Raw genomic sequence first — 8006 nt, forward strand, 5'->3', positions numbered from 1 at the left:
CTGGGTATTAAATAAACTAACTAAGTACAGAGTTATGATGAGCAAGAGTGCCTCTTCCAAAATTGTGAAATCCATGGCCCCAGGGTCAGGGTTCTAGTGCTAGGGCGGGGCTATATAGATTATATAGTGAAAATGAATGATTTCTTTGAAAATCTTCTTCTCTGCTCCAGGGTATTAAATAAACTAACCAAGCACAAAGTTATGATGAGCAAGAGTGCCTCTTCCAAAATTGTGAATTTTATTGCCCCAGGGTCAGGGGTTCTGGTGTTAGGTGGGGCTCTATTGGTTATATAGTGAAAATGCATTTATTCTTTGAAAATTTTCTTCCCTGCTCCTGGGTATTAAATAAACAACCAAGCACATAGTTATGATGAGCAGGGTCAGGGGTTCCGGTGTTAGGGCGGGGCTCATATAGATGTTGAATTTGCTTTTTCATGCAAAGTAATGAAGTTTTTATTGGTCAATAACTTCTAAACATATAGTATATATGTAGATAAATAGCATTATCTTTTTAAGAAAGAAAGGGACAAATTAAGATCATTCTGTACAGACCCCGCTTCCGTACTAAATATTTATACTTATTTAGAAAATCTCACCTAGGATCTTCAGAAAATCTCTATTTGAAATCTGAAAAGAGTGTTCAAAATTACAAATTATTTATGCTTCAGTATAGTAGTAATATTCAGCCCATTTGATGCCAGGTGAGCTATTCTGATCGAGTGTGTTTGTTTGTTACATGTAATCATTTTTTATTTAGTCTCTCCGTCAATATATATATACATAGGTAACAAGAGGCCCTGTGGGCCTTATAGGTCACCTGAGTATTGTGTAACACCTTTCAAACTAATAACTTTGGATCGTGCTTTAAACCAGAGGCCATGAAATTCACAATTCACAATTTTGAAAGAGGCACTATTGTTTATCATAATTATAAACTTAGCATGCTTACTCTATTTACTTAAAACCCAGAGATTGATCGGAGTATAAACAAAGAGAAAATGCACTTCCACTTTATAACCAGTTTTGTACCTCACCCCAAAAGAACCACTGACCCTGTCGCAACTTATTTCAAAATTTTGCAAATTTTATCATAAAATGGTTGATTAATACCAAAGAGCAGATTTCAAGGCATAAACTTAATTTCAGACTATGTAACCCCCCACCCCCACCCCCCGACCCAGAAAGGGGGGGCATAAAAAATAATCAATTTGCTAAATGCACCTTTCTTCATCAGAAATATATATACTTAGATCATTGGCATAAAACACAGGAGCAAAGGAAAAGATATTTAAATAATTAATGTATTTTCACTATGTAATAAATGAGGCCCCACCCTAACACCATAATACTGACCCTGGGGCCATAAAATTCAAAATTTGGGAAGAGACACTCTTGCTCATCATAACTATGTGCTTAGTTATTTTATTTAATATCCAGAAGCAGAGAAGAAGATTTTCAAAGAATACGTGCATTTTCACTATAGAATCAATAGGTCCCCACCCTAACACCAGAACCCCTGACCCTGGGGCCATAAAATTCACAATTTTGGTAGAGGCACTCTTGCTCATCATAACTATGTACTTAGTTGGTTTATTCAATACCCAGGAGCAGAGAAGAAGATTTTCAAAGAAATAATGCATTTTCACTATATAATCAATAGAGGGCCCCACCCTAACACCAGAACCCCTGACCCTGGGGCCATAAAATTCATAGTTTTGGTAGACGTACTCTTGCTCATTATAACTATATACATAGTTGGTTTATTTAATACTCAGGAGCAGAGAAGAAGATTTTCAAAGAAATAATGCATTTTCACTATATAATCAATAGAGGGCCCCACCCTAACACCAGAACCCCTGACCCTGGGGCCATAAAATTCACAATTTTGGTAGAGGCACTCTTGTTCATCATAACTATGTACTTAGTTGGTTTATCTAATACCCAGGAGCAGAGAAGATTTTCAAAGAAATAATGCAATTTCACTATATATAATCAATATAGGACCCCGCCCTAACACCAGAACCCCTGACCCTGGACCCATAAAATTCACAATTTTGGTAGAGGCACTCTTGCTCATCATAACTATGTACTTAGCTGGTTTATTTAATACTCAGGAGCAGAGAAGAAGATTTTCAAAAAAATAATGCATTTTCACTTTATACTTATTTAGCCCCGCCCTAGCACTAGAACCCCTGACCCTGGGGCCATGAATTTCAAAATTTTGGTAGAGGACTCAATGCTGATTACAATCATTTAAACAGTTTCACTGCTTGATGTCCAGGAGTAAAGAAGATGATTTTTAAAGATTTCATTAATTTTAGTGGTTTTTGCCCCACCCCTCAGGCCCCAGGGGGGCAGGGACATGAAATTCACAATTTTTGTTCCCCTTCATCCATAGATGCTTTGTGCCAAATTTGGTTGAAATTGAATGAGTGGTTGCAGAGAAGAAGCTGAAAATGTTCAAATGTTAACGCACGACGGAGACAACGGATAGCAATAGGTCACCTGAGTTTACTCAGGTGACCTAAAAAAGGGAAAAAGAAATATTGATGTACAAACAAGTCTAACATGTTTCAAATTGTTAAACTGAAACATACATGTACATTTGTTACATATGATAAATATATAACTATATAAAGTTTGAGTATTAGGCCCTAATAATTAATTAAATCTACCTGAATCTCTTATAAATTTTTGAACTGAGTGAAAAATATATTTATTGATTTCTACATGTTGTGACTCATCTCCCCACAGAAGTAAGTGGCAATATTTGGTTTTCGTAAGACACAGCAAATCTCTGAATAGCTTTTCTCTAGCATGTTGGTACTTATTGCAAACAAAGAAAAAAGGGTCTTCTGAACAATTAGGACTTTCGATAATGTTTCTTTTATAAAGATCATAATTTAAATGCAAATGTGTCGTAATTTAGTATGTATGATGTTTTGCCGTCTATTAAAAGATATGCTGTTTCTAGTGGTTATACTCAGATTATTGCATTGGTGTATTGTATCAAGAACAAAAGATTTCTTAAATATTTCAAGTCTACATCTAGGAAAAGTGTAGTCCTCTCTATTGCGTTTGTCGTATTTTGATTCATTATGTCTTGTTGCAGGAAAAATACTTTTTGAATAATCGGGTACTAAGTTGTGATGTACTTTATACATAGTATTTAGTTTTGCTACTTTCGCCTATCTGCAAGAGGTTCTCATCCTCTTTCTAAATATAATGCATCTTGGTAACCCTGTAATTATTCTTGCAGCATAAAGCTGCACCTTTTCTAATCGTTCAACATCTTGTAAAGAACACCCATCCCAAACTATAGAACAATTTTCGACCAGCGGTCTAATAAAAGTTATGTACATTTTAGATTAAGTTTTTCTACCGGTATTGTATTTCAGCTTTTTCAAATGACCTAATCTTTGGTAAGCCTCTTAACTATATTGTCTATATGATCAGACCAATTAAGATTTTTGCTCAAAAGTAATGCTAAATGCTTATGAGAGGTTATGTATTCTAGCTTACATCGTTGAAATTGTAATTTTGGGAGATAATAATTGGATTTTAATGAAAAGAATAATGCTTTTGTTTTGGATGGGTTAAATTTCATAAGATATTTGGAAGACGACCTGTTTGCGTTTCCCTATTACATTGTACTTACGAAGCCAAAGCTTCTTTTTTTTTGTTCCTGACAGAATTCTTCTCAAATTCTATCTTTTAAAATTATTTTTTATAATTCGACAATTTCAATATACCTGCTGTGAGTTTGTTAATTATATATATAGTACCAAAATCTGTCGTTGTAATCATGCAGGCGACAAAAGGGGGAGTATGTGTAATTCAAATTACACGTCGTTGTACGCAAAACGAAAGAAGATAATGCTATAAATGTAAAAGGGGTACAGTATTAAAAACTTAATGAATTAATAAGCACTTCCAATTAGCTTAACAGGTATAATCAATGAAGCTATAAACTAAACAGAACCAAATGTGATATTTACAAATACTTGGATGTAAGATTTGAATTTTGAGGCCTTATAAGCTACCAAAAAATGAATGATGATCAGTATATCAGTCTCTATTTATATTTGGCCTTAGTTTCTCTTTGTGTCTAAAGTAAATCATACTGATCTTGTGTCATGTTTACCAAGTCCATTTTACCAGAGTGAAAAGGGAAAAAGTAGAAACAATTGTATTTTAATTTAACTGGAAGTCTCACTGTACATGTATTATTGTCACTTATTTTGAATCTTTCTTTAAAACCTGATGATTTCTTTTAATATTTTCCTTTGGTTCTCTTCAATTGATTTTGCAACTGTCTCGTCAAGAAGATTTATATTTAAAGCATTATTTAGTTAATGTCTATCAATTTACCATTTAATAACATAAAAAAAATTAGGATATAGGAATTTAATTTTATGGCTCTAAAATTATTAATAAAAAAAACCTCTCAGTAATTTATTTGTTTGAGATTCAAAAATAAGAAGAGACTAATATAGAAAATGTAATTGAAATGTAATTGAAAAGTAATTGGCCATTACTAACATTTTTTTACAATAATGCATATGCATTACATTACAATTGCTTGTAATTGAAAGATGGATGCATTACACATTACACTCCATTACTTTGATAAAATGTAATGATTTCAATGCATTACCATTACACATAACCATTACCCCAGGTCTGAAGACTACTATAATAAAACTAAGAATAATTACGCTATTTCTACAGACTATGTAGAGAAGCCAAACCCTCCTCCCCTCGGAGCAAGTGCAGCACTTAATATTCATTAATAATTTCCCCAGGTTTTATTTTTTCCCCAAAGAAAGTGTTGATATAGCGTTGAATTTAAACTCTGATTTCTATGTACGTTTAAAGTACGTGTACTATAACGTGCAAACAACAAAATCTGTATTTCGTGCGTACCGGTTATTTCTCTCTTTTTCTTCCCTTTAACATCCTATTTCGCCATAAAAGCAATTCATATTTACTTTTTACTGAAATACAAAATAGTATAAAGCCTTATGGTCATTATTATAGACAAGAGGCCCACGGGCCTTATAGGTCACCTGAGTGTTTTAAACTAGAGGCCATGAAATTCGCAGTTCAAAGAGGCACTATTGCTTATCGTAATTAAAGACTTAGCATGCTTACTCTATTTTCTTAGTACCCAAAGGTAGATCAGAGTAACAAAGAGAAAATGCACTTCCACTTTATAACCAGTTGTGCACCTCATCCCAAAGGAACCACTCACCCTGGGGCCAAATATTTCAAAATTTTACAATTAAATTTTATCATAAAATAGTTGATTAATACCAAAGAGCAGATTTCAAAGCATTAATTTATTTTCAGACTATGTACCCCCCCCCCGACCCAGGGAAGGGGGGGGACAAAAAAATAACCATTTTGCTAGATGCACCTTTCTTCATCATAAATATATATTTTTGGATCATTGGCATAAAACCCAGAAGCAAAGGAAAGATTCTCAAAGAATTAATGTATTTTTATCATATAATCAATAGAGCCCCGCCCTATCACCAGAACCCCTGACCCTGGGGCCATAAAATTCACAAGTTTGGAAGAGGCACTCTTGCTCATCATAACTATGTACCTACTTAGTTTATTAAATACCCAGGAGCAGAGAAGAAGATTTTCAAAGAATAAATGCATTTTCATTATATTACCAATAGAGCCCCGCCCTAACACCAGAATCCGTGACCCTGGGGCCATAAAATTCAAAATTTTGGAAGAGGCACTCTTGCTCATCATAACTATGTGCTTGGTTAGTTTATTTGATACCCAGGAGTAGAGAAGAATATTTTCAAAGAATTAATGCATTTTCACTATATAATCAATAGAGCCCCGCCCTAACACCAGAATCCCTAACCCTGGGGCCATAAAATTCACAATTTTGGAAGAGGCATTCTTACTCATCATAAATATGTACTTAGTTAGTTTACTTAATACCCAGGAGCAGAGAAGAAGATTTTTAATGAAATTATGCATTTTCACTATATACTTATTTAGCCCCGCCCTAGCACTAGAACCCCTGACCCTGGGGCCATGAATTTCACAATTTTGGTAGAGGACTCAATGCTGATTACAATCATGCAAACAGTTTCACTGCTTGATGTCCAGGAGTAAAGAAGAAGATTTTTAAAGATTGCACTAATTTTAGTGGTTTTGGCCCCATCCCTCAGGCCCCAGGGGGGCAGGGACCATAATATTCACAATTTTTGTTCCCCTTCACCCATAGATGCTGTATACCAAATTTGGTTGAAATTGGTTAAGTGGTTTCAGCGAAGAAGCTGAAAATGTTAAAATGTTAACACACGATGTACGACGGACGACGGACGAAAACGGATAGCAATAGGTCACCTGAGTTTACTCAGGTGACCTAAAAAGAAAATAGGTTTAAATAGCGAATCTCTTTTTAAGGACAGATGATGCAAACAAATTTTATTTAATCTCAAAGGCTTAGAAAAGTGGATAATCCTTTTTTTTCCTTAGACAGTTGGAAAATGAAATTGATTTAAAAATTGAAATCCAGAGGAAGGTAAGAAACTTCATCAAACCAGAAACATGTGGGCAGATTCTTAAAAACAGAATTATTATAACAATCAGAAGTACTGTGAGCACTTAGTTCAGTAAATGATACCCCTCCGCCGCCTATATGAATATAAGGGCAAAGTCTATGTTTTGTCATGGAAAACCCAAAGTATTTGTCCAGCCGGAACAGAAAATAGCCCTTGCGCGGTGCAACTTTGTAAGATTCCGTTTAAGAGTTATAACATTTTATTCAGTATTCTACCACGATTATTGTCGACTTCAAACAAAAGTCGCGGCCATTATTCTCCTATGGTCTTTCATAATTTTTGCTTTAGGAAATTCCTAATATCTGTCTGATCAGAAAAAAAAATCTAGGAGATTTATTCAGTGGTCTGGAAAGATTTGCAGACGTGAAATGAAAAAAAAAGAAGGCCCTACAACCGTATCCTTATAGTTGATTTCTATAACAAAAACAGTTCATTTGTCAGAGATGACCAACTCTCGGAAAACTACGTACCTAAGACAGAAGAATGGGGTTGTGATGGTCACCATGTTCTTTCTGGGAAAGGATATCCTTATCCAACCATCCGTTTTCCGAGAATTGGTCATTTCTGAGAAATGAACTGTTCTTGTTATAGAAATCAACTTGTATGGTAAGAAATACAATACTAAAAAAAAAAAATTTAGCGTCTATGTACAGAATGCTTCAGAGCATGTCACGTGACCACCTGGACCAAGTGATTCGCGCATGGGCAGTGCGGTGGCAGATATGCATTACAATTGGAGAGGGCTACTAAAAAAGTTATGAACCTTATTTTATTTGTTTTATGGAAGTTATTTAATTTGTTTGCGAACTTTTTGAATTTCGATCATCCATCGTATTCCTATTCATGACGTTGTTATAAATATAACATCGGCTGGACTGTGCATCTTCTGTTTACGAAGTTAAATTTTAATATTGATAACGCTCGTAAATTATTGCGTATTGTTTTAATTACAATCTTTACATAAATATACTAGCACACACAAGGCAATGTGGCATAAAAAAGAAAAATAGTGTGCATCCATGGGATATGTGATGAAAATTCAGAATTCATATTTCTGACGTTATCATGAAATAAGAGTTACATTAGACTGCCCCGTGCGGCATGCATATTCAAAGTATTTACACCTATAATGTTCCGTAAATAGTGTGAATTGTTTTAATCTTTTGTATATTTATTCAATCATCGTCTATATTAAGACATTGTCGTACATGTTTGTCATCATTGCGGACTTTATAAAGAAAATTGAAGCATTTGTCCTCGAACTTTTTTGGGCAACACTCTTACATGTTCGGAGAGACGAACAATACCATCATTTACATACCCCGTACTTTTCAAGTTGAGGCATGGTAAATTCTGAATTTTAATTTGCGAAGAAATTTCTTTTTAAAAAACAACAAACAAACAAAGAAA

This window comes from Saccostrea cucullata, unplaced genomic scaffold, assembly GCF_032062105.1.
Source record: "Saccostrea cucullata isolate Sc308-1 unplaced genomic scaffold, CSIRO_AGI_Scuc_v1 ctg283, whole genome shotgun sequence".
Taxonomy (NCBI): Eukaryota; Metazoa; Mollusca; class Bivalvia; order Ostreida; family Ostreidae; genus Saccostrea; species Saccostrea cuccullata.